The following is a 25,103-nucleotide window of genomic DNA, read 5'->3' as shown; positions in this document are numbered from 1 at the left end:
GCACACCACGTGACGGCCATCACATAGAGTCCAGCAGCAAATGGGAAAAGTTTAACTAGCCGTGGTCCTATTACTGCAGCTCTACCGTGGAACATCTGCTGGATGAGTCCTCCTGGAGAATATTGAACCTACAACAAGTCTGAGGTAAATAAGATTCCACAGGAATATAATGAAACAGGGACCTACAACTCTTCCGAGCCAGATAGGAGTTGAACCTACAATCTTCTGATCTGTAGTCAGACGCGTTATCCATTGCGCCACTGGCCCTATGTAGACATAGTCATCCTTTTGTCCTTAAGAGGGCTAGAAAGTGTGTGTGTGTGAAGGCACAAGGAAACCCATCTGACCTCCTGAAAGTATTTTCTGTGAGGGTTTCCTAAGTTGTACAAAGGACTTTAGGAGAAGGAAGGACCTAAAAGCTAGGCGAAATGTACTAGAACCAAGGAAATCTTTTAGATCAGGCTCAGTTTCTTAAATAGTCTGCATTAACATAATCAGGTCCAGGTCTGTGTGGGGCTGAGCTGGTGAACTCCTTAGTAATTAGGCGGATACAACAAAAAGGGGTTTAATATTACAATACAGGTGAAAATTCAGACACCTTGTCGTAGGCTCACCTTGTCCAGGGACCCAAGCATGCTGCCTTTCCACTCTCAGAGCACTTCACCTAACCTACTGTGCAGCTGTTTCACCTTTAATATCACTGTTCCACAGGCAGCGTGATGTCACAATGCTCCTTGTCTGTAGCCCAAACCATGAGCCTTTGCAACCCTGACATAATCTACATACTTACGGTGTGTGAAGTCTTGGACCACAAATGCAGTGAAGAATAATAGAGTGCTACTCTTCAGACATTTTTGCCCATTGGCTCAGATTTGAATGCTTACTGGCCATCTGAGCATCTCTGCCAGGCCACCCTATGTCTAGAGACTGTAGATTTAGAGAGTTTATAAACATTGTCAGTTCATCAACAAAGTGTGCTCGCTTCGGCAGCACATATACTAAAATTGGAACGATACAGAGAAGATTAGCATGGCCCCTGCACAAGGATGACACGCAAATTCGTGAAGCGTTCCATATTTTAAAAAGTTTTAGGAGAGAAATCTTCTTTGTTTTCAAGACTAATTAAAATAATAAAGCAGGTTCCAGTCCTGTGTCATGTAATATGTATTTTTCAATTAGTCTCCCCTCAACATTTTTAATGTATTTGCCTTGCAGTAAAGAAGGTGTGCTCTATGTCCAGCTGCATTTAGCAAGGAAGCCTGCAGGACTTCTGGGACTTTTCTTTCTCTTTTTCAGCCTCCCTGTCATTATTCTTCACCACCCCTATATCTATACTGCTACCAGAGATGAGTTGCTTTGTGGGAAGCAGGACAAAGAGAAGGGCAGGGCCTATGCAAATGATGGCCTCAGGAATGTCTGGGAGTCCCTTTTCAGCAGTACTGTTGTAATCTGCCTTGCAACCAGATTGGTGGGGTAAGCTGAAAAACACCATGCCAGATTGGGCACCAGGGCTCTAGGCGCTTGAAGGACATATTGGGTCTACATCCCTCAGTTTCTGAGGTCCAAGAAATGTTCACCCTCTACCCTAATAGAGAGGTCTTGGCCGATTGTGGCTGAGAGGGGAAGAAGGTAGCAGGGCAAGATGCTCGTGGTTCTTCTCTGATAATGGACCAACTTCCTCTCTCTCCTTAGCTGTGCTTCTGCCTGGCTACTGGGGCTACCAGTTGTAAGCCTGCAGCCCACAAGGAGCTGGTTTGTCCCTCTCACACAAGTAAATGGGTAAGCATTCAATTGCACACACCTGCCTGCGTCCACAGACCCTTGCACACACACTTTTGTCAACAAGCTTTTTTGGTAGTTAAGAGAATCAGGGACCCATGTTGAAATACAAAGGCAGCACACCACGTGACGGCCATCACATAGAGTCCAGCAGCAAATGGGAAACGTTTAACTAGCCGTGGTCCTATTACTGCAGCTCTACCGTGGAACATCTGCTGGATGAGTCCTCCTGGAGAATATTGAACCTACAACAAGTCTGAGGTAAATAAGATTCCACAGGAATATAATGAAACAGGGACCAACAACTCTTCCGAGCCAGATAGGAGTTGAACCTATAATCTTCTGATCCGTAGTCAGACGCGTTATCCATTGCGCCACTGGCCCTATGTAGACATACCCATCCTTTTGTCCTTAAGAGGGCTAGAAAGTGTGTGTGTGTGAAGGCACAAGGAAACCCATCTGACCTCCTGAAAGTCTTTTCTGTGAGGGTTTCCTAAGTTGTACAAAGGACTTTAGGAGAAGGAAGGACCTAAAATCTAGGCGAAATGGTCCTAGATCCAAGGAAATCTTTTAGATCAGGCTCAGTTTCTTAAATAGTCTGCATTAACATACTCAGGTCCAGGTCTGTGTGGGGCTGAGCTTGTGAACTCCTTAGTAATTAGGCGGATACAACAAAAAGGGGTTTAATATTACAATACAGGTGAAAATTCAGACACCTTGTCGTAGGCTCACCTTGTCCGGGGACCCAGGCATGCTGCCTTTCCACTCTCAGAGCACTTCACCTAACCTACTGTGCAGCTGTTTCACCTTTAATATCACTGTTCCACAGGCAGCGTGATGTCACAATGCGCCTTGTCTGTAGCCCAAACCATGAGCCTTTGCAACCCTGACATAATCTACATACTTACGGTGTGTGAAGTCTTGGACCACAAATGCAGTGAAAAATAATAGAGTGCTACTCTTCAGACATTTTTGCCCATTGGCTCAGATTTGAATGCTTACTGGCCATCTGAGCATCTCTGCCTGGCCACCCTATGTCTAGAGACTGTAGATTTAGAGAGTTTATAAACATTGTCAGTTCATCAATAAAGTATGCTCGCTTCGCAGCACATATACTAAAATTGGAATGATACAGAGAAGATTAGCATGGCCCCTGCGCAAGGATGACATGCAAATTCGTGAAGCGTTCCATATTTTAAACAGTTTTTAGGAGAGAAATCTTCTTTGTTTTCAAGACTAATTAAAATAATAAAGCAGGTTCCAGTCCTGTGTCATGTAATATGTATTTTTCAATTAGTCTCCCCTCAACATTTTTAATGTATTTGCCTTGCAGTGAAGAAGGTGCGCTCTATGTCCAGCTGCATTTAGCAAGGAAGCCTGCAGGACTTCTGGGACTTTTCTTTCTCTTTTTCAGCCTCCCTGTCATTATTCTTCACCACCCCTATATCTATACTGCTACCAGAGATGAGTTGCTTTGTGGGAAGCAGGACAAAGAGAAGGGCAGGGCCTATGCAAATGATGGCCTCAGGGATGTATGGGAGTCCCTTTTCAGCAGTACTGTTATAATCTGCCTTGCAACCAGATTGGTGGGGTAAGCTGAAAAACACCATGCCAGATTGGGCACCAGGTCTCTAGGTGCTTGAAGGACATATTGGGTCTACATCCCTCAGTTTCTGAGGTCCAAGAAATGTTCACTCTCCACCCTAACAGAGAGGTCTTGGCCGATCGTGGCTAAGAGGGGAAGAAGGTAGCAGGGCAAGATGCTCATGGTTCTTCTCTGATTATGGACCAACTTCCTCTCTCTCCTTAGCTGTGCTTCTGCCTGGCTACTGGGGCTACCAGTTGTAAGCCTGCAGCCCACAAGGAGCTGGTTTGTCCCTCTCACACATGTAAATGGGTAAGCATACAATTGCACATACCTCCCTGCTTCCACAGACCCTTGCACACACACTTTTGTCAACAAGCTTTTTTTGTAGTTAAGAGAATCAGGGACCCATGTTGAAATACAAAAGCAGCACACCACGTGATGGGCATCACATAGAGTCCAGCAGCAAATGGGAAACGTTTAACTAGCCGTGGTCCTATTACTGCAGCTCTACCGTGGAACATCTGCTGGATGAGTCCTCCTGGAGAATATTGTACCTACAACAAGTCTGAGGTAAATAAGATTCCACAGGAATATAATGAAACAGGGACCAACAACTATTCCAAGCCAGATAGGAGACGAACCTACAATCTTCTGATCCGTAGTCAGACGCGTTATCCATTGCACCACTGGCCCTATGTAGACATACCCATCCTTTTGTCCTTAAGAGGGCTAGAAAGTGTGTGTGTGTGAAGGCACAAGGAAACCCATCTGACCTCCTGAAAGTCTTTTCTGTGAGGGTTTCCTAAGTTGTACAAAGGACTTTAGGAGAAGGAAGGACCTAAAAGCTAGGCGAAATGGTCCTAGATCCAAGGAAATCTTTTAGATCAGGCTCAGTTTCTTAAATAGTCTGCATTAACATAATCAGGTCCAGGTCTGTGTGGGGCTGAGCTTGTGAACTCCTTAGTAATTAGGCCGATACAACAAAAAGGGGTTTAATATTACAATACAGGTGAAAATTCAGACACCTTGTCGTAAGCTCACCTTGTCCAGGGACCCAAGCATGCTGCCTTTCCACTCTCAGAGCACTTCACCTAACCTACTGTGCAGCTGTTTCACCTTTAATATCACTGTTCCACAGGCAGCGTGATGTCACAATGCTCCTTGTCTGTAGCCCAAACCATGAGCCTTTGCAACCCTGACATAATCTACATACTTACGGTGTGTGAAGTCTTGGACCACAAATGCAGTGAAGAATAATAGAGTGCTACTCTTCAGACATTTTTGCCCATTGGCTCAGATTTGAATGCTTACTGGCCATCTGAGCATCTCTGCCAGGCCACCCTATGTCTAGAGACTGTAGATTTAGAGAGTTTATAAACATTGTCAGTTCATCAATAAAGTGTGCTCGCTTTGGCAGCACATATACTAAAATTGGAACGATACAGAGAAGATTAGCGAGGCCCCTGCGCAAGGATGACACGCAAATTCGTGAAGCATTCCATATTTTAAACAGTTTTTAGGAGAGAAATCTTCTTTGTTTTCAAGACTAATTAAAATAATAAAGCAGGTTCCAGTCCTGTGTCATGTAATATGTATTTTTCAATTAGTCTCCCCTCAACATTTTTAATGTATTTGCCTTGCCGTAAAGAAGGTGCGCTCTATGTCCAGCTGCATTTTGCAAGGAAGCCTGCAGGACTTCTGGGACGTTTCTTTCTCTTTTTCAGCCTCCCTGTCATTATTCTTCACCACCCCTATATCTATACTGCTACCAGAGATGAGTTGCTATGTGGGAAGCAGGACAAAGAGAAGGGCAGGGCCTATGCAAATGATGGCCTCAGGGATGTCTGGGAGTCCCTTTTCAGCAGTACTGTTATAATCTGCCTTGCAACCAGATTGGTGGGGTAAGCTGAAAAACACCATGCCAGATTGGGCACCAGGGCCTCTAGGCGCTTGAAGGACATATTGGGTCTACATCCCTCAGTTCCTGAGGTCCAAGAAATCCTCACCCTCCACCCTAATAGAGAGGTCTTGGCCGATCGTGGCTGAGAGGGGAAGAAGGTAGCAGGGCAAGATGCTCATGGTTCTTCTCTGATAATGGACCAACTTCCTTTCTCTCCTTAGCTGTGCTTCTGCCTGGCTACTGGGGCTACCAGTTGTAAGCCTGCAGCCCACAAGGAGCTGGTTTGTCCCTCTCACACATGTAAATGGGTAAGCATACAATTGCACACACCTCCCTGCTTCCACAGACCCTTGCACACACACTTTTGTCAACAAGCTTTTTTTGTAGTTAAGAGAATCTGGGACCCAGGTTGAAATACAAAAGCAGCACACCACGTGACGGGCATCACATAGAGTCCAGCAGCAAATGGGAAACGTTTAACTAGCCGTGGTCCTATTACTGCAGCTCTACCGTGGAACATCTGCTGGATGAGTCCTCCTGGAGAATATTGAACCTACAACAAGTCTGAGGTAAATAAGATTCCACAGGAATATAATGAAACAGGGACCAACAACTATTCCAAGCCAGATAGGAGTCGAACCTACAATCTTCTGATCCGTAGTCAGACGCGTTATCCATTGCGCCACTGGCCCTATGTAGACGTACCCATCCTTTTGTCCTTAAGAGGGCTAGAAAGTGTGTGTGTGTGAAGGCACAAGGAAACCCATCTGACCTCCTGAAAGTCTTTTCTGTGAGGGTTTCCTAAGTTGTACAAAGGACTTTAGGAGAAGGAAGGACCTAAAAGCTAGGCGAAATGGTCCTAGATCCAAGGAAATCTTTTAGATCAGGCTCAGTTTCTTAAATAGTCTGCATTAACATAATCAGGTCCAGGTCTGTGTGGGGCTGAGCTTGTGAACTCCTTAGTAATTAGGCCGATACAACAAAAAGGGGTTTAATATTACAATACAGGTGAAAATTCAGACACCTTGTCGTAGGCTCACCTTGTCCAGGGACCCAAGCATGCTGCCTTTCCACTCTCAGAGCACTTCACCTAACCTACTGTGCAGCTGTTTCACCTTTAATATCACTGTTCCACAGGCAGCGTGATGTCACAATGCTCCTTGTCTGTAGCCCAAACCATGAGCCTTTGCAACCCTGACATAATCTACATACTTACGGTGTGTGAAGTCTTGGACCACAAATGCAGTGAAGAATAATAGAGTGCTACTCTTCAGACATTTTTGCCCATTGGCTCAGATTTGAATGCTTACTGGCCATCTGAGCATCTCTGCCAGGCCACCCTATGTCTAGAGACTGTAGATTTAGAGAGTTTATAAACATTGTCAGTTCATCAATAAAGTGTGCTCGCTTCGGCAGCACATATACTAAAATTGGAACGATACAGAGAAGATTAGCATGGCCCCTGCACAAGGATGACACGCAAATTCGTGAAGCGTTCCATATTTTAAAAAGTTTTAGGAGAGAAATCTTCTTTGTTTTCAAGACTAATTAAAATAATAAAGCAGGTTCCAGTCCTGTGTCATGTAATATGTATTTTTCAATTAGTCTCCCCTCAACATTTTTAATGTATTTGCCTTGCAGTAAAGAAGGTGTGCTCTATGTCCAGCTGCATTTAGCAAGGAAGCCTGCAGGACTTCTGGGACTTTTCTTTCTCTTTTTCAGCCTCCCTGTCATTATTCTTCACCACCCCTATATCTATACTGCTACCAGAGATGAGTTGCTTTGTGGGAAGCAGGACAAAGAGAAGGGCAGGGCCTATGCAAATGATGGCCTCAGGAATGTCTGGGAGTCCCTTTTCAGCAGTACTGTTGTAATCTGCCTTGCAACCAGATTGGTGGGGTAAGCTGAAAAACACCATGCCAGATTGGGCACCAGGGCTCTAGGCGCTTGAAGGACATATTGGGTCTACATCCCTCAGTTTCTGAGGTCCAAGAAATGTTCACCCTCTACCCTAATAGAGAGGTCTTGGCCGATTGTGGCTGAGAGGGGAAGAAGGTAGCAGGGCAAGATGCTCGTGGTTCTTCTCTGATAATGGACCAACTTCCTCTCTCTCCTTAGCTGTGCTTCTGCCTGGCTACTGGGGCTACCAGTTGTAAGCCTGCAGCCCACAAGGAGCTGGTTTGTCCCTCTCACACAAGTAAATGGGTAAGCATTCAATTGCACACACCTGCCTGCGTCCACAGACCCTTGCACACACACTTTTGTCAACAAGCTTTTTTGGTAGTTAAGAGAATCAGGGACCCATGTTGAAATACAAAGGCAGCACACCACGTGACGGCCATCACATAGAGTCCAGCAGCAAATGGGAAACGTTTAACTAGCCGTGGTCCTATTACTGCAGCTCTACCGTGGAACATCTGCTGGATGAGTCCTCCTGGAGAATATTGAACCTACAACAAGTCTGAGGTAAATAAGATTCCACAGGAATATAATGAAACAGGGACCAACAACTCTTCCGAGCCAGATAGGAGTTGAACCTATAATCTTCTGATCCGTAGTCAGACGCGTTATCCATTGCGCCACTGGCCCTATGTAGACATACCCATCCTTTTGTCCTTAAGAGGGCTAGAAAGTGTGTGTGTGTGAAGGCACAAGGAAACCCATCTGACCTCCTGAAAGTCTTTTCTGTGAGGGTTTCCTAAGTTGTACAAAGGACTTTAGGAGAAGGAAGGACCTAAAATCTAGGCGAAATGGTCCTAGATCCAAGGAAATCTTTTAGATCAGGCTCAGTTTCTTAAATAGTCTGCATTAACATACTCAGGTCCAGGTCTGTGTGGGGCTGAGCTTGTGAACTCCTTAGTAATTAGGCGGATACAACAAAAAGGGGTTTAATATTACAATACAGGTGAAAATTCAGACACCTTGTCGTAGGCTCACCTTGTCCGGGGACCCAGGCATGCTGCCTTTCCACTCTCAGAGCACTTCACCTAACCTACTGTGCAGCTGTTTCACCTTTAATATCACTGTTCCACAGGCAGCGTGATGTCACAATGCGCCTTGTCTGTAGCCCAAACCATGAGCCTTTGCAACCCTGACATAATCTACATACTTACGGTGTGTGAAGTCTTGGACCACAAATGCAGTGAAAAATAATAGAGTGCTACTCTTCAGACATTTTTGCCCATTGGCTCAGATTTGAATGCTTACTGGCCATCTGAGCATCTCTGCCTGGCCACCCTATGTCTAGAGACTGTAGATTTAGAGAGTTTATAAACATTGTCAGTTCATCAATAAAGTATGCTCGCTTCGCAGCACATATACTAAAATTGGAATGATACAGAGAAGATTAGCATGGCCCCTGCGCAAGGATGACATGCAAATTCGTGAAGCGTTCCATATTTTAAACAGTTTTTAGGAGAGAAATCTTCTTTGTTTTCAAGACTAATTAAAATAATAAAGCAGGTTCCAGTCCTGTGTCATGTAATATGTATTTTTCAATTAGTCTCCCCTCAACATTTTTAATGTATTTGCCTTGCAGTGAAGAAGGTGCGCTCTATGTCCAGCTGCATTTAGCAAGGAAGCCTGCAGGACTTCTGGGACTTTTCTTTCTCTTTTTCAGCCTCCCTGTCATTATTCTTCACCACCCCTATATCTATACTGCTACCAGAGATGAGTTGCTTTGTGGGAAGCAGGACAAAGAGAAGGGCAGGGCCTATGCAAATGATGGCCTCAGGGATGTATGGGAGTCCCTTTTCAGCAGTACTGTTATAATCTGCCTTGCAACCAGATTGGTGGGGTAAGCTGAAAAACACCATGCCAGATTGGGCACCAGGTCTCTAGGTGCTTGAAGGACATATTGGGTCTACATCCCTCAGTTTCTGAGGTCCAAGAAATGTTCACTCTCCACCCTAACAGAGAGGTCTTGGCCGATCGTGGCTAAGAGGGGAAGAAGGTAGCAGGGCAAGATGCTCATGGTTCTTCTCTGATTATGGACCAACTTCCTCTCTCTCCTTAGCTGTGCTTCTGCCTGGCTACTGGGGCTACCAGTTGTAAGCCTGCAGCCCACAAGGAGCTGGTTTGTCCCTCTCACACATGTAAATGGGTAAGCATACAATTGCACATACCTCCCTGCTTCCACAGACCCTTGCACACACACTTTTGTCAACAAGCTTTTTTTGTAGTTAAGAGAATCAGGGACCCATGTTGAAATACAAAAGCAGCACACCACGTGATGGGCATCACATAGAGTCCAGCAGCAAATGGGAAACGTTTAACTAGCCGTGGTCCTATTACTGCAGCTCTACCGTGGAACATCTGCTGGATGAGTCCTCCTGGAGAATATTGTACCTACAACAAGTCTGAGGTAAATAAGATTCCACAGGAATATAATGAAACAGGGACCAACAACTATTCCAAGCCAGATAGGAGACGAACCTACAATCTTCTGATCCGTAGTCAGACGCGTTATCCATTGCACCACTGGCCCTATGTAGACATACCCATCCTTTTGTCCTTAAGAGGGCTAGAAAGTGTGTGTGTGTGAAGGCACAAGGAAACCCATCTGACCTCCTGAAAGTCTTTTCTGTGAGGGTTTCCTAAGTTGTACAAAGGACTTTAGGAGAAGGAAGGACCTAAAAGCTAGGCGAAATGGTCCTAGATCCAAGGAAATCTTTTAGATCAGGCTCAGTTTCTTAAATAGTCTGCATTAACATAATCAGGTCCAGGTCTGTGTGGGGCTGAGCTTGTGAACTCCTTAGTAATTAGGCCGATACAACAAAAAGGGGTTTAATATTACAATACAGGTGAAAATTCAGACACCTTGTCGTAGGCTCACCTTGTCCAGGGACCCAAGCATGCTGCCTTTCCACTCTCAGAGCACTTCACCTAACCTACTGTGCAGCTGTTTCACCTTTAATATCACTGTTCCACAGGCAGCGTGATGTCACAATGCTCCTTGTCTGTAGCCCAAACCATGAGCCTTTGCAACCCTGACATAATCTACATACTTACGGTGTGTGAAGTCTTGGACCACAAATGCAGTGAAGAATAATAGAGTGCTACTCTTCAGACATTTTTGCCCATTGGCTCAGATTTGAATGCTTACTGGCCATCTGAGCATCTCTGCCAGGCCACCCTATGTCTAGAGACTGTAGATTTAGAGAGTTTATAAACATTGTCAGTTCATCAATAAAGTGTGCTCGCTTTGGCAGCACATATACTAAAATTGGAACGATACAGAGAAGATTAGCGAGGCCCCTGCGCAAGGATGACACGCAAATTCGTGAAGCATTCCATATTTTAAACAGTTTTTAGGAGAGAAATCTTCTTTGTTTTCAAGACTAATTAAAATAATAAAGCAGGTTCCAGTCCTGTGTCATGTAATATGTATTTTTCAATTAGTCTCCCCTCAACATTTTTAATGTATTTGCCTTGCCGTAAAGAAGGTGCGCTCTATGTCCAGCTGCATTTTGCAAGGAAGCCTGCAGGACTTCTGGGACGTTTCTTTCTCTTTTTCAGCCTCCCTGTCATTATTCTTCACCACCCCTATATCTATACTGCTACCAGAGATGAGTTGCTATGTGGGAAGCAGGACAAAGAGAAGGGCAGGGCCTATGCAAATGATGGCCTCAGGGATGTCTGGGAGTCCCTTTTCAGCAGTACTGTTATAATCTGCCTTGCAACCAGATTGGTGGGGTAAGCTGAAAAACACCATGCCAGATTGGGCACCAGGGCCTCTAGGCGCTTGAAGGACATATTGGGTCTACATCCCTCAGTTCCTGAGGTCCAAGAAATCCTCACCCTCCACCCTAATAGAGAGGTCTTGGCCGATCGTGGCTGAGAGGGGAAGAAGGTAGCAGGGCAAGATGCTCATGGTTCTTCTCTGATAATGGACCAACTTCCTTTCTCTCCTTAGCTGTGCTTCTGCCTGGCTACTGGGGCTACCAGTTGTAAGCCTGCAGCCCACAAGGAGCTGGTTTGTCCCTCTCACACATGTAAATGGGTAAGCATACAATTGCACACACCTCCCTGCTTCCACAGACCCTTGCACACACACTTTTGTCAACAAGCTTTTTTTGTAGTTAAGAGAATCTGGGACCCAGGTTGAAATACAAAAGCAGCACACCACGTGACGGGCATCACATAGAGTCCAGCAGCAAATGGGAAACGTTTAACTAGCCGTGGTCCTATTACTGCAGCTCTACCGTGGAACATCTGCTGGATGAGTCCTCCTGGAGAATATTGAACCTACAACAAGTCTGAGGTAAATAAGATTCCACAGGAATATAATGAAACAGGGACCAACAACTATTCCAAGCCAGATAGGAGTCGAACCTACAATCTTCTGATCCGTAGTCAGACGCGTTATCCATTGCGCCACTGGCCCTATGTAGACGTACCCATCCTATTGTCCTTAAGAGGGCTAGAAAGTGTGTGTGTGTGAAGGCACAAGGAAACCCATCTGACCTCCTGAAAGTCTTTTCTGTGAGGGTTTCCTAAGTTGTACAAAGGACTTTAGGAGAAGGAAGGACCTAAAAGCTAGGCGAAATGGTCCTAGATCCAAGGAAATCTTTTAGATCAGGCTCAGTTTCTTAAATAGTCTGCATTAACATAATCAGGTCCAGGTCTGTGTGGGGCTGAGCTTGTGAACTCCTTAGTAATTAGGCCGATACAACAAAAAGGGGTTTAATATTACAATACAGGTGAAAATTCAGACACCTTGTCGTAGGCTCACCTTGTCCAGGGACCCAAGCATGCTGCCTTTCCACTCTCAGAGCACTTCACCTAACCTACTGTGCAGCTGTTTTACCTTTAATATCACTGTTCCACAGGCAGCGTGATGTCACAATGCTCCTTGTCTGTAGCCCAAACCATGAGCCTTTGCAACCCTGACATAATCTACATACTTACGGTGTGTGAAGTCTTGGACCACAAATGCAGTGAAGAATAATAGAGTGCTACTCTTCAGACATTTTTGCCCATTGGCTCAGATTTGAATGCTTACTGGCCATCTGAGCATCTCTGCCAGGCCACCCTATGTCTAGAGACTGTAGATTTAGAGAGTTTATAAACATTGTCAGTTCATCAATAAAGTGTGCTCGCTTCGGCAGCACATATACTAAAATTGGAACGATACAGAGAAGATTAGCATGGCCCCTGCACAAGGATGACACGCAAATTCGTGAAGCGTTCCATATTTTAAAAAGTTTTAGGAGAGAAATCTTCTTTGTTTTCAAGACTAATTAAAATAATAAAGCAGGTTCCAGTCCTGTGTCATGTAATATGTATTTTTCAATTAGTCTCCCCTCAACATTTTTAATGTATTTGCCTTGCAGTAAAGAAGGTGTGCTCTATGTCCAGCTGCATTTAGCAAGGAAGCCTGCAGGACTTCTGGGACTTTTCTTTCTCTTTTTCAGCCTCCCTGTCATTATTCTTCACCACCCCTATATCTATACTGCTACCAGAGATGAGTTGCTTTGTGGGAAGCAGGACAAAGAGAAGGGCAGGGCCTATGCAAATGATGGCCTCAGGAATGTCTGGGAGTCCCTTTTCAGCAGTACTGTTGTAATCTGCCTTGCAACCAGATTGGTGGGGTAAGCTGAAAAACACCATGCCAGATTGGGCACCAGGGCTCTAGGCGCTTGAAGGACATATTGGGTCTACATCCCTCAGTTTCTGAGGTCCAAGAAATGTTCACCCTCTACCCTAATAGAGAGGTCTTGGCCGATTGTGGCTGAGAGGGGAAGAAGGTAGCAGGGCAAGATGCTCGTGGTTCTTCTCTGATAATGGACCAACTTCCTCTCTCTCCTTAGCTGTGCTTCTGCCTGGCTACTGGGGCTACCAGTTGTAAGCCTGCAGCCCACAAGGAGCTGGTTTGTCCCTCTCACACAAGTAAATGGGTAAGCATTCAATTGCACACACCTGCCTGCGTCCACAGACCCTTGCACACACACTTTTGTCAACAAGCTTTTTTGGTAGTTAAGAGAATCAGGGACCCATGTTGAAATACAAAGGCAGCACACCACGTGACGGCCATCACATAGAGTCCAGCAGCAAATGGGAAACGTTTAACTAGCCGTGGTCCTATTACTGCAGCTCTACCGTGGAACATCTGCTGGATGAGTCCTCCTGGAGAATATTGAACCTACAACAAGTCTGAGGTAAATAAGATTCCACAGGAATATAATGAAACAGGGACCAACAACTCTTCCGAGCCAGATAGGAGTTGAACCTATAATCTTCTGATCCGTAGTCAGACGCGTTATCCATTGCGCCACTGGCCCTATGTAGACATACCCATCCTTTTGTCCTTAAGAGGGCTAGAAAGTGTGTGTGTGTGAAGGCACAAGGAAACCCATCTGACCTCCTGAAAGTCTTTTCTGTGAGGGTTTCCTAAGTTGTACAAAGGACTTTAGGAGAAGGAAGGACCTAAAATCTAGGCGAAATGGTCCTAGATCCAAGGAAATCTTTTAGATCAGGCTCAGTTTCTTAAATAGTCTGCATTAACATACTCAGGTCCAGGTCTGTGTGGGGCTGAGCTTGTGAACTCCTTAGTAATTAGGCGGATACAACAAAAAGGGGTTTAATATTACAATACAGGTGAAAATTCAGACACCTTGTCGTAGGCTCACCTTGTCCGGGGACCCAGGCATGCTGCCTTTCCACTCTCAGAGCACTTCACCTAACCTACTGTGCAGCTGTTTCACCTTTAATATCACTGTTCCACAGGCAGCGTGATGTCACAATGCGCCTTGTCTGTAGCCCAAACCATGAGCCTTTGCAACCCTGACATAATCTACATACTTACGGTGTGTGAAGTCTTGGACCACAAATGCAGTGAAAAATAATAGAGTGCTACTCTTCAGACATTTTTGCCCATTGGCTCAGATTTGAATGCTTACTGGCCATCTGAGCATCTCTGCCAGGCCACCCTATGTCTAGAGACTGTAGATTTAGAGAGTTTATAAACATTGTCAGTTCATCAATAAAGTATGCTCGCTTCGCAGCACATATACTAAAATTGGAATGATACAGAGAAGATTAGCATGGCCCCTGCGCAAGGATGACATGCAAATTCGTGAAGCGTTCCATATTTTAAACAGTTTTTAGGAGAGAAATCTTCTTTGTTTTCAAGACTAATTAAAATAATAAAGCAGGTTCCAGTCCTGTGTCATGTAATATGTATTTTTCAATTAGTCTCCCCTCAACATTTTTAATGTATTTGCCTTGCAGTGAAGAAGGTGCGCTCTATGTCCAGCTGCATTTAGCAAGGAAGCCTGCAGGACTTCTGGGACTTTTCTTTCTCTTTTTCAGCCTCCCTGTCATTATTCTTCACCACCCCTATATCTATACTGCTACCAGAGATGAGTTGCTTTGTGGGAAGCAGGACAAAGAGAAGGGCAGGGCCTATGCAAATGATGGCCTCAGGGATGTATGGGAGTCCCTTTTCAGCAGTACTGTTATAATCTGCCTTGCAACCAGATTGGTGGGGTAAGCTGAAAAACACCATGCCAGATTGGGCACCAGGTCTCTAGGTGCTTGAAGGACATATTGGGTCTACATCCCTCAGTTTCTGAGGTCCAAGAAATGTTCACTCTCCACCCTAACAGAGAGGTCTTGGCCGATCGTGGCCGATCGTGGCTAAGAGGGGAAGAAGGTAGCAGGGCAAGATGCTCATGGTTCTTCTCTGATTATGGACCAACTTCCTCTCTCTCCTTAGCTGTGCTTCTGCCTGGCTACTGGGGCTACCAGTTGTAAGCCTGCAGCCCACAAGGAGCTGGTTTGTCCCTCTCACACATGTAAATGGGTAAGCATACAATTGCACACACCTCCCTGCTTCCACAGACCCTTGCACACACACTTTTGTCAACAAGCTTTTTTTGTAGTTAAGAGAATCAGGGACCCATGTTGAAATACAAAAGCAGCACACCACGTGACGGCCATCACATAGAGTCCAGCAGCAAATGGGAAACGTTTAACTAGCCGTGGTCCTATTACTGCAGCTCTACCGTGGAACATCTGCTGGATGAGTCCTCCTGGAGAATATTGTACCTACAACAAGTCTGAGGTAAATAAGATTCCACAGGAATATAATGAAACAGGGACCAACAACTATTCCAAGCCAGATAGGAGTCGAACCTACAATCTTCTGATCCGTAGTCAGACGCGTTATCCATTGCACCACTGGCCCTATGTAGACATACCCATCCTTTTGTCCTTAAGAGGGCTAGAAAGTGTGTGTGTGTGAAGGCACAAGGAAACCCATCTGACCTCCTGAAAGTCTTTTCTGTGAGGGTTTCCTAAGTTGTACAAAGGACTTTAGGAGAAGGAAGGACCTAAAAGCTAGGCGAAATGGTCCTAGATCCAAGGAAATCTTTTAGATCAGGCTCAGTTTCTTAAATAGTCTGCATTAACATAATCAGGTCCAGGTCTGTGTGGGGCTGAGCTTGTGAACTCCTTAGTAATTAGGCCGATACAACAAAAAGGGGTTTAATATTACAATACAGGTGAAAATTCAGACACCTTGTCGTAGGCTCACCTTGTCCAGGGACCCAAGCATGCTGCCTTTCCACTCTCAGAGCACTTCACCTAACCTACTGTGCAGCTGTTTCACCTTTAATATCACTGTTCCACAGGCAGCGTGATGTCACAATGCTCCTTGTCTGTAGCCCAAACCATGAGCCTTTGCAACCCTGACATAATCTACATACTTACGGTGTGTGAAGTCTTGGACCACAAATGCAGTGAAGAATAATAGAGTGCTACTCTTCAGACATTTTTGCCCATTGGCTCAGATTTGAATGCTTACTGGCCATCTGAGCATCTCTGCCAGGCCACCCTATGTCTAGAGACTGTAGATTTAGAGAGTTTATAAACATTGTCAGTTCATCAATAAAGTGTGCTCGCTTTGGCAGCACATATACTAAAATTGGAACGATACAGAGAAGATTAGCGAGGCCCCTGCGCAAGGATGACACGCAAATTCATGAAGCATTCCATATTTTAAACAGTTTTTAGGAGAGAAATCTTCTTTGTTTTCAAGACTAATTAAAATGATAAAGCAGGTTCCAGTCCTGTGTCATGTAATATGTATTTTTCAATTAGTCTCCCCTCAACATTTTTAATGTATTTGCCTTGCCGTAAAGAAGGTGCGCTCTATGTCCAGCTGCATTTTGCAAGGAAGCCTGCAGGACTTCTGGGACGTTTCTTTCTCTTTTTCAGCCTCCCTGTCATTATTCTTCACCACCCCTATATCTATACTGCTACCAGAGATGAGTTGCTATGTGGGAAGCAGGACAAAGAGAAGGGCAGGGCCTATGCAAATGATGGCCTCAGGGATGTCTGGGAGTCCCTTTTCAGCAGCACTGTTATAATCTGCCTTGCAACCAGATTGGTGGGGTAAGCTGAAAAACACCATGCCAGATTGGGCACCAGGGCCTCTAGGCGCTTGAAGGACATATTGGGTCTACATCCCTCAGTTCCTGAGGTCCAAGAAATCCTCACCCTCCACCCTAATAGAGAGGTCTTGGCCGATCGTGGCTGAGAGGGGAAGAAGGTAGCAGGGCAAGATGCTCATGGTTCTTCTCTGATAATGGACCAACTTCCTTTCTCTCCTTAGCTGTGCTTCTGCCTGGCTACTGGGGCTACCAGTTGTAAGCCTGCAGCCCACAAGGAGCTGGTTTGTCCCTCTCACACATGTAAATGGGTAAGCATACAATTGCACACACCTCCCTGCTTCCACAGACCCTTGCACACACACTTTTGTCAACAAGCTTTTTTTGTAGTTAAGAGAATCTGGGACCCAGGTTGAAATACAAAAGCAGCACACCACGTGACGGGCATCACATAGAGTCCAGCAGCAAATGGGAAACGTTTAACTAGCCGTGGTCCTATTACTGCAGCTCTACCGTGGAACATCTGCTGGATGAGTCCTCCTGGAGAATATTGAACCTACAACAAGTCTGAGGTAAATAAGATTCCACAGGAATATAATGAAACAGGGACCAACAACTATTCCAAGCCAGATAGGAGTCGAACCTACAATCTTCTGATCCGTAGTCAGACGCGTTATCCATTGCGCCACTGGCCCTATGTAGACGTACCCATCCTTTTGTCCTTAAGAGGGCTAGAAAGTGTGTGTGTGTGAAGGCACAAGGAAACCCATCTGACCTCCTGAAAGTCTTTTCTGTGAGGGTTTCCTAAGTTGTACAAAGGACTTTAGGAGAAGGAAGGACCTAAAAGCTAGGCGAAATGGTCCTAGATCCAAGGAAATCTTTTAGATCAGGCTCAGTTTCTTAAATAGTCTGCATTAACATAATCAGGTCCAGGTCTGTGTGGGGCTGAGCTTGTGAACTCCTTAGTAATTAGGCCGATACAACAAAAAGGGGTTTAATATTACAATACAGGTGAAAATTCAGACACCTTGTCGTAGGCTCACCTTGTCCAGGGACCCAAGCATGCTGCCTTTCCACTCTCAGAGCACTTCACCTAACCTACTGTGCAGCTGTTTCACCTTTAATATCACTGTTCCACAGGCAGCGTGATGTCACAATGCTCCTTGTCTGTAGCCCAAACCATGAGCCTTTGCAACCCTGACATAATCTACATACTTACGGTGTGTGAAGTCTTGGACCACAAATGCAGTGAAGAATAATAGAGTGCTACTCTTCAGACATTTTTGCCCATTGGCTCAGATTTGAATGCTTACTGGCCATCTGAGCATCTCTGCCAGGCCACCCTATGTCTAGAGACTGTAGATTTAGAGAGTTTATAAACATTGTCAGTTCATCAATAAAGTGTGCTCGCTTTGGCAGCACATATACTAAAATTGGAACGATACAGAAAAGATTAGCGAGGCCCCTGCGCAAGGATGACACGCAAATTCGTGAAGCATTCCATATTTTAAACAGTTTTTAGGAGAGAAATTTTCTTTGTTTTCAAGACTAATTAAAATAATAAAGCAGGTTCCAGGCCTGTGTCATGTAATATGTATTTTTCAATTAGTCTCCCCTCAACATTTTTAATGTATTTGCCTTGCCGTAAAGAAGGTGCGCTCTATGTCCAGCTGCATTTTGCAAGGAAGCCTGCAGGACTTCTGGGACTTTTCTTTCTCTTTTTCAGCCTCCCTGTCATTATTCTTCACCACCCCTATATCTATACTGCTAAGAGAGATGAGTTGCTATGTGGGAAGCAGGACAAAGAGAAGGGCAGGGCCTATGCAAATGATGGCCTCAGGGATGTCTGGGAGTCCCTTTTCAGCAGTACTGTTATAATCTGCCTTGCAACCAGATTGGTGGGGTAAGCTGAAAAACACCATGCCAGATTGGGCACCAGGGCCTCTAGGCGCTTGAAGGACATATTGGGTCTACATCCCTCAGTTCCTGAGGTCCAAGAAATCCTCACCCCCCACCCTAATAGAGAGGTCTTGGCCGATCGTGGCTGAGAGGGGAAGAAGGTAGCAGGGCAAGATGCTCATGGTTCTTCTCTGATAATGGACCAACTTCCTTTCTCTCCTTAGCTGTGCTTCTGCCTGGCTACTGGGGCTACCAGTTGTAAGCCTGCAGCCCACAAGGAGCTGGTTTGTCCCTCTCACACAAGTAAATGGGTAAGCATTCAATTGCACACACCTGCCTGCGTCCACAGACCCTTGCACACACACTTTTGTCAACAAGCTTTTTTTGTAGTTAAGAGAATCTGGGACCCATGTTGAAATACAAAAGCAGCACACCACGTGACGGGCATCACATAGAGTCCAGCAGCAAATGGGAAACGTTTAACTAGCCGTGGTCCTATTACTGCAGCTCTACCGTGGAACATCTGCTGGATGAGTCCTCCTGGAGAATATTGAACCTACAACAAGTCTGAGGTAAATAAGATTCCACAGGAATATAATGAAACAGGGACCAACAACTCTTCCGAGCCAGATAGGAGTCGAACCTACAATCTTATGATCCGTAGTCAGACACGTTATCCATTGCGCCACTGGCCCTATGTAGACGTTCCCATCCTTTTGTCCTTAAGAGGCCTAGAAAGTGTGTGTGTGTGTGTGTATGAAGGCACAAGGAAACCCATCTGACCTCCTGAAAGTCTTTTCTGTGAGGGTTTCCTAAGTTGTACAAAGGACTTTAGGAGAAGTAAGGACCTAAAATCTAGGCGAAATGGTCCTAGATCCAAGGAAATCTTTTAGATCAGGCTCAGTTTCTTAAATAGTCTGCATTAACATGATCAGTTCCAGGTCTGTGTGGGGCTGAGCTTGTGAACTCCTTAGTAATTAGGCGGATACAACAAAAAGGGGTTTAATATTACAATACAGGTGAAAATTCAGACACCTTGTCATAGGCTCACCTTGTCCAGGGACCCAAGCATGCTGCCTTTCCACTCTCAGAGCACTTCACCTAACCTACTGTGCAGCTGTTTCACCTTTAATATCACTGTTCCACAGGCAGCGTGATGTCACAATGCTCCTTGTCTGTAGCCCAAACCATGAGCCTTTGCAACCCTGACATAATCTACATACTTACGGTGTGTGAAGTCTTGGACCACAAATGCAGTGAAGAATAATAGAGTGCTACTCTTCAGACATTTTTGCCCATTGGCTCAGATTTGAATGCTTACTGGCCATCTGAGCATCTCTGCCCGGCCACCCTATGTCTAGAGACTGTAGATTTAGAGAGTTTATAAACATTGTCAGTTCATCAATAAAGTGTGCTTGCTTCGGCAGCACATATACTAAAATTGGAACGATACAGAGAAGATTAGCATGGCCCCTGCGCAAGGATGACACGCAAATTTGTGAAGCGTTCCATATTTTAAACAGTTTTTAGGAGAGAAATCTTCTTTGTTTTCAAGACTAATTAAAATAATAAAGCAGGTTCCAGTCCTGTGTCATGTAATATGTATTTTTCAATTAGTCTCCCCTCAACATTTTTTATGTATTTGCCTTGCAGTAAAGAAGGTGCGCTCTATGTCCAGCTGCATTTAGCAAGGAAGCCTGCAGGACTTCTGGGACTTTTCTTTCTCTTTTTCAGCCTCCCTGTCATTATTCTTCACCACCCCTATATCTATCCTGCTACCAGAGATGAGTTGCTTTGTGGGAAGCAGGACAAAGAGAAGGGCAGGACCTATGCAAATGATGGCCTCAGGGATGTCTGGGAGTCCCTTTTCAGCAGTACTATTATAATCTGCCTTGCAACCAGATTGGTGGGGTAAGCTGAAAAACACCATGCCAGATTGGGCACCAGGTCTCTAGGCGCTTGAAGGACATATTGGGTCTACATCCCTCAGTTTCTGAGGTCCAAGAAATGTTCACCCTCCACCCTAATAGAGAGGTCTTGGCCGATCGTGGGTGAGAGGGGAAGAAGGTAGCAGGGCAAGATGCTCATGGTTCTTCTCTGATAATGGACCAACTTCCTCTCTCTTCTTAGCTGTGCTTCTGCCTGGCTACTGGAGCTACCAGTTGTAAGCCTGCAGCCCACAAGGAGCTGGTTTGTCCCTCTCACACATGTAAATGGGTAAGCATTCAATTGCACACACCTGCCTGCGTCCACAGACCCTTGCACACACACTTTTGTCAACAAGCTTTTTTTGTAGTTAAGAGAATCAGGGACCCATGCTGAAATACAAAAGCAGCACACCACGTGACGGCCATCACATAGAGTCCAGCAGCAAATGGGAAAAGTTTAACTAGCCGTGGTCCTATTAGTGCAGCTCTACCGTGGAACATCTGCTGGATGAGTCCTCCTGGAGAATATTGAACCTACAACAAGTCTGAGGTAAATAAGATTCCACAGGAATATAATGAAACAGGGACCAACAACTCTTCCGAGCCAGATAGGAGTTGAACCTACAATCTTCTGATCTGTAGTCAGACGCGTTATCCATTGCGCCACTGGCCCTATGTAGACATAGTCATCCTTTTGTCCTTAAGAGGGCTAGAAAGTGTGTGTGTGTGAAGGCACAAGGAAACCCATCTGACCTCCTGAAAGTCTTTTCTGTGAGGGGTTCGTAAGTTGTACAAAGGACTTTAGGAGAAGGAAGGACCTAAAAGCTAGGCGAAATGGTCCTAGAACCAAGGAAATCTTTTAGATCAGGCTCAGTTTCTTAAATAGTCTGCATTAACATAATCAGGTCCAGGTCTGTGTGGGGCTGAGCTGATGAACTCCTTAGTAATTAGGCGGATACAACAAAAAGGGGTTTAATATTACAATACAGGTGAAAATTCAGACACCTTGTCGTAGGCTCACCTTGTCCAGGGACCCAAGCATGCTGCCTTTCCACTCTCAGAGCACTTCACCTAACCTACTGTGCAGCTGTTTCACCTTTAATATCACTGTTCCACAGGCAGCGTGATGTCACAATGCTCCTTGTCTGTAGCCCAAACCATGAGCCTTTGCAACCCTGACATAATCTACATACTTACGGTGTGTGAAGTCTTGGACCACAAATGCAGTGAAGAATAATAGAGTGCTACTCTTCAGACATTTTTGCCCATTGGCTCAGATTTGAATGCTTACTGGCCATCTGAGCATCTCTGCCAGGCCACCCTATGTCTAGAGACTGTAGATTTAGAGAGTTTATAAACATTGTCAGTTCATCAATAAAGTGTGCTCGCTTCGGCAGCACATATACTAAAATTGGAACGATACAGAGAAGATTAGCATGGCCCCTGCGCAAGGATGACACGCAAATTCGTGAAGCGTTCCATATTTTAAAAAGTTTTAGGAGAGAAATCTTCTTTGTTTTCAAGACTAATTAAAATAATAAAGCAGGTTCCAGTCCTGTGTCATGTAATATGTATTTTTCAATTAGTCTCCCCTCAACATTTTTAATGTATTTGCCTTGCAGTATAGAAGGTGTGCTCTATGTCCAGCTGCATTTAGCAAGGAAGCCTGCGGGACTTCTGGGACTTTTCTTTCTCTTTTTCAGCCTCCCTGTCATTATTCTTCACCACCTCTATATCTATACTGCTACCAGAGATGAGTTGCTTTGTGGGAAGCAGGACAAAGAGAAGGGCAGGGCCTGTGCAAATGATGGCCTCAGGAATGTCTGGGAGTCCCTTTTCAGCAGTACTGTTATAATCTGCCTTGCAACCAGATTGGTGGGGTAAGCTGAAAAACACCATGCCAGATTGGGCACCAGGGCTCTAGGCGCTTGAAGGACATATTGGGTCTACATCCCTCAGTTTCTGAGGTCCAAGAAATGTTCACCCTCTACCCTAATAGAGAGGTCTTGGCCGATTATGGCTGAGAGGGGAAGAAGGTAGCAGGGCAAGATGCTCATGGTTCTTCTCTGATAATGGACCAACTTCCTCTCTCTCCTTAGCTGTGCTTCTGCCTGGCTACTGGGGCTACCAGTTGTAAGCCTGCAGCCCACAAGGAGCTGGTTTGTCCCTCTCACACAAGTAAATGGGTAAGCATTCAATTGCACACACCTGCCTGCGTCCACAGACCCTTGCACACACACTTTTGTCAACAAGCTTTTTTTGTAGTTAAGAGAATCAGGGACCCATGTTGAAATACAAAAGCAGCACACCACGTGACGGCCATCACATAGAGTCCAGCAGCAAATGGGAAACGTTTAACTAGCCGTGGTCCTATTACTGCAGCTCTACCATGGAACATCTGCTGGATGAGTCCTCCTGGAGAATATTGAACCTACAACAAGTCTGAGGTAAATAAGATTCCACAGGAATATAATGAAACAGGGACCTACAACTCTTCCGAGCCAGATAGGAGTCGAACCTACAATCTTCTGATCCGTAGTCAGACGCGTTATCCATTGCGCCACTGGCCCTATGTAGACATACCCATCCTTTTGTCCTTAAGAGGGCTAGAAAGTGTGTGTGTGTGAAGGCACAAGGAAACCCATCTGACCTCCTGAAAGTCTTTTCTGTGAGGGTTTCCTAAGTTGTACAAAGGACTTTAGGAGAAGGAAGGACCTAAAATCTAGGCGAAATGGTCCTAGATCCAAGGAAATCTTTTAGATCAGGCTCAGTTTCTTAAATAGTCTGCATTAACATACTCAGGTCCAGGTCTGTGTGGGGCTGAGCTTGTGAACTCCTTAGTAATTAGGCGGATACAACAAAAAGGGGTTTAATATTACAATACAGGTAAAAATTCAGACACCTTGTCGTAGGCTCACCTTGTCCGGGGACCCAGGCATGCTGCCTTTCCACTCTCAGAGCACTTCACCTAACCTACTGTGCAGCTGTTTCACCTTTAATATCACTGTTCCACAGGCAGCGTGATGTCACAATGCTCCTTGTCTGTAGCCCAAACCATGAGCCTTTGCAACCCTGACATAATCTACATACTTACGGTGTGTGAAGTCTTGGACCACAAATGCAGTGAAGAATAATAGAGTGCTACTCTTCAGACATTTTTGCCCATTGGCTCAGATTTGAATGCTTACTGGCCATCTGAGCATCTCTGCCTGGCCACCCTATGTCTAGAGACTGTAGATTTAGAGAGTTTATAAACATTGTCAGTTCATCAATAAAGTATGCTCGCTTCGCAGCACATATACTAACATTGGAATGATACAGAGAAGATTAGCATGGCCCCTGCGCAAGGATGACACGCAAATTCGTGAAGCGTTCCATATTTTAAACAGTTTTTAGGAGAGAAATATTCTTTGTTTTCAAGACTAATTAAAATAATAAAGCAGGTTCCAGTCCTGTGTCATGTAATATGTATTTTTCAATTAGTCTCCCCTCAACATTTTTAATGTATTTGCCTTGCAGTAAAGAAGGTGTGCTCTATGTCCAGCTGCATTTAGCAAGGAAGCCTGCAGGACTTCTGGGACTTTTCTTTCTCTTTTTCAGCCTCCCTGTCATTATTCTTCACCACCCCTATATCTATACTGCTACCAGAGATGAGTTGCTTTGTGGGAAGCAGGACAAAGAGAAGGGCAGGGCCTATGCAAATGATGGCCTCAGGAATGTCTGGGAGTCCCTTTTCAGCAGTACTGTTATAATCTGCCTTGCAACCAGATTGGTGGGGTAAGCTGAAAAACACCATGCCAGATTGGGCACCAGGGCTCTAGGCGCTTGAAGGACATATTGGGTCTACATCCCTCAGTTTCTGAGGTCCAAGAAATGTTCACCCTCTACCCTAATAGAGAGGTCTTGGCCGATTGTGGCTGAGAGGGGAAGAAGGTAGCAGGGCAAGATGCTCATGGTTCTTCTCTGATAATGGACCAACTTCCTCTCTCTCCTTAGCTGTGCTTCTGCCTGGCTACTGGGGCTACCAGTTGTAAGCCTGCAGCCCACAAGGAGCTGGTTTGTCCCTCTCACACAAGTAAATGGGTAAGCATTCAATTGCACACACCTGCCTGCGTCCACAGACCCTTGCACACACACTTTTGTCAACAAGCTTTTTTTGTAGTTAAGAGAATCAGGGACCCATGTTGAAATACAAAGGCAGCACACCACGTGACGGCCATCACATAGAGTCCAGCAGCAAATGGGAAACGTTTAACTAGCCATGGTCCTATTACTGCAGCTCTACCGTGGAACATCTGCTGGATGAGTCCTCCTGGAGAATATTGAACCTACAACAAGTCTGAGGTAAATAAGATTCCACAGGAATATAATGAAACAGGGACCAACAACTCTTCCGAGCCAGATAGGAGTTGAACCTACAATCTTCTGATCCGTAGTCAGACGCGTTATCCATTGCGCCACTGGCCCTATGTAGACATACCCATCCTTTTGTCCTTAAGAGGGCTAGAAAGTGTGTGTGTGTGAAGGCACAAGGAAACCCATCTGACCTCCTGAAAGTCTTTTCTGTGAGGGTTTCCTAAGTTGTACAAAGGACTTTAGGAGAAGGAAGGACCTAA

General features: G+C 45.2%; 24 non-coding genes across 24 annotated transcripts; 13 read left to right on the top strand and 11 right to left on the bottom strand.

The window, feature by feature from the left end:
- Window positions 1-194: 194 nt before the first annotated feature.
- Window positions 195-267, bottom strand: TRNAC-ACA (transfer RNA cysteine (anticodon ACA)). Its single transcript has one exon. It is a non-coding gene; the product is annotated as a tRNA-Cys (tRNA).
- A 707-nt stretch (window positions 268-974) lies between these two features.
- Window positions 975-1,081, top strand: LOC144764931 (U6 spliceosomal RNA). Its single transcript, XR_013596954.1, has one exon. It is a non-coding gene; the product is annotated as a U6 spliceosomal RNA (small nuclear RNA).
- Window positions 1,082-2,090: 1,009 nt separating this feature from the next.
- Window positions 2,091-2,163, bottom strand: TRNAR-ACG (transfer RNA arginine (anticodon ACG)). Its single transcript has one exon. It is a non-coding gene; the product is annotated as a tRNA-Arg (tRNA).
- Window positions 2,164-2,871: 708 nt separating this feature from the next.
- LOC144765265 (U6 spliceosomal RNA) lies at window positions 2,872-2,977 on the top strand. The gene has a single exon (XR_013597268.1). It is a non-coding gene; the product is annotated as a U6 spliceosomal RNA (small nuclear RNA).
- A 1,791-nt stretch (window positions 2,978-4,768) lies between these two features.
- LOC144765321 (U6 spliceosomal RNA) lies at window positions 4,769-4,875 on the top strand. The gene has a single exon (XR_013597323.1). It is a non-coding gene; the product is annotated as a U6 spliceosomal RNA (small nuclear RNA).
- Window positions 4,876-5,886: 1,011 nt separating this feature from the next.
- Window positions 5,887-5,959, bottom strand: TRNAR-ACG (transfer RNA arginine (anticodon ACG)). The gene has a single exon. It is a non-coding gene; the product is annotated as a tRNA-Arg (tRNA).
- Window positions 5,960-6,667: 708 nt separating this feature from the next.
- LOC144764929 (U6 spliceosomal RNA) lies at window positions 6,668-6,774 on the top strand. The gene has a single exon (XR_013596953.1). It is a non-coding gene; the product is annotated as a U6 spliceosomal RNA (small nuclear RNA).
- A 1,009-nt stretch (window positions 6,775-7,783) lies between these two features.
- Window positions 7,784-7,856, bottom strand: TRNAR-ACG (transfer RNA arginine (anticodon ACG)). The gene has a single exon. It is a non-coding gene; the product is annotated as a tRNA-Arg (tRNA).
- Window positions 7,857-8,564: 708 nt separating this feature from the next.
- On the top strand, window positions 8,565-8,670 carry LOC144765264 (U6 spliceosomal RNA). Its single transcript, XR_013597267.1, has one exon. It is a non-coding gene; the product is annotated as a U6 spliceosomal RNA (small nuclear RNA).
- A 1,791-nt stretch (window positions 8,671-10,461) lies between these two features.
- On the top strand, window positions 10,462-10,568 carry LOC144765320 (U6 spliceosomal RNA). Its single transcript, XR_013597322.1, has one exon. It is a non-coding gene; the product is annotated as a U6 spliceosomal RNA (small nuclear RNA).
- A 1,011-nt stretch (window positions 10,569-11,579) lies between these two features.
- Window positions 11,580-11,652, bottom strand: TRNAR-ACG (transfer RNA arginine (anticodon ACG)). The gene has a single exon. It is a non-coding gene; the product is annotated as a tRNA-Arg (tRNA).
- Window positions 11,653-12,360: 708 nt separating this feature from the next.
- Window positions 12,361-12,467, top strand: LOC144764928 (U6 spliceosomal RNA). The gene has a single exon (XR_013596952.1). It is a non-coding gene; the product is annotated as a U6 spliceosomal RNA (small nuclear RNA).
- Window positions 12,468-13,476: 1,009 nt separating this feature from the next.
- TRNAR-ACG (transfer RNA arginine (anticodon ACG)) lies at window positions 13,477-13,549 on the bottom strand. Its single transcript has one exon. It is a non-coding gene; the product is annotated as a tRNA-Arg (tRNA).
- Window positions 13,550-14,257: 708 nt separating this feature from the next.
- On the top strand, window positions 14,258-14,363 carry LOC144765263 (U6 spliceosomal RNA). Its single transcript, XR_013597266.1, has one exon. It is a non-coding gene; the product is annotated as a U6 spliceosomal RNA (small nuclear RNA).
- Window positions 14,364-16,164: 1,801 nt separating this feature from the next.
- Window positions 16,165-16,271, top strand: LOC144765323 (U6 spliceosomal RNA). The gene has a single exon (XR_013597325.1). It is a non-coding gene; the product is annotated as a U6 spliceosomal RNA (small nuclear RNA).
- Window positions 16,272-17,282: 1,011 nt separating this feature from the next.
- Window positions 17,283-17,355, bottom strand: TRNAR-ACG (transfer RNA arginine (anticodon ACG)). Its single transcript has one exon. It is a non-coding gene; the product is annotated as a tRNA-Arg (tRNA).
- A 708-nt stretch (window positions 17,356-18,063) lies between these two features.
- On the top strand, window positions 18,064-18,170 carry LOC144765374 (U6 spliceosomal RNA). Its single transcript, XR_013597373.1, has one exon. It is a non-coding gene; the product is annotated as a U6 spliceosomal RNA (small nuclear RNA).
- Window positions 18,171-19,181: 1,011 nt separating this feature from the next.
- Window positions 19,182-19,254, bottom strand: TRNAR-ACG (transfer RNA arginine (anticodon ACG)). The gene has a single exon. It is a non-coding gene; the product is annotated as a tRNA-Arg (tRNA).
- A 716-nt stretch (window positions 19,255-19,970) lies between these two features.
- Window positions 19,971-20,077, top strand: LOC144765018 (U6 spliceosomal RNA). Its single transcript, XR_013597036.1, has one exon. It is a non-coding gene; the product is annotated as a U6 spliceosomal RNA (small nuclear RNA).
- A 1,010-nt stretch (window positions 20,078-21,087) lies between these two features.
- Window positions 21,088-21,160, bottom strand: TRNAC-ACA (transfer RNA cysteine (anticodon ACA)). The gene has a single exon. It is a non-coding gene; the product is annotated as a tRNA-Cys (tRNA).
- Window positions 21,161-21,868: 708 nt separating this feature from the next.
- On the top strand, window positions 21,869-21,975 carry LOC144764987 (U6 spliceosomal RNA). The gene has a single exon (XR_013597007.1). It is a non-coding gene; the product is annotated as a U6 spliceosomal RNA (small nuclear RNA).
- Window positions 21,976-22,984: 1,009 nt separating this feature from the next.
- TRNAR-ACG (transfer RNA arginine (anticodon ACG)) lies at window positions 22,985-23,057 on the bottom strand. Its single transcript has one exon. It is a non-coding gene; the product is annotated as a tRNA-Arg (tRNA).
- Window positions 23,058-23,765: 708 nt separating this feature from the next.
- LOC144765290 (U6 spliceosomal RNA) lies at window positions 23,766-23,871 on the top strand. The gene has a single exon (XR_013597293.1). It is a non-coding gene; the product is annotated as a U6 spliceosomal RNA (small nuclear RNA).
- Window positions 23,872-24,881: 1,010 nt separating this feature from the next.
- On the bottom strand, window positions 24,882-24,954 carry TRNAR-ACG (transfer RNA arginine (anticodon ACG)). Its single transcript has one exon. It is a non-coding gene; the product is annotated as a tRNA-Arg (tRNA).
- Window positions 24,955-25,103: the final 149 nt, after the last annotated feature.

Source organism: Lissotriton helveticus, chromosome 6, assembly GCF_964261635.1.
Source record: "Lissotriton helveticus chromosome 6, aLisHel1.1, whole genome shotgun sequence".
In the NCBI taxonomy this organism is placed as follows: Eukaryota; Metazoa; Chordata; class Amphibia; order Caudata; family Salamandridae; genus Lissotriton; species Lissotriton helveticus.
The sequence above is the reverse complement of the archived record's forward strand: the minus strand, read 5'-3'. Positions and strand labels throughout refer to the sequence as shown.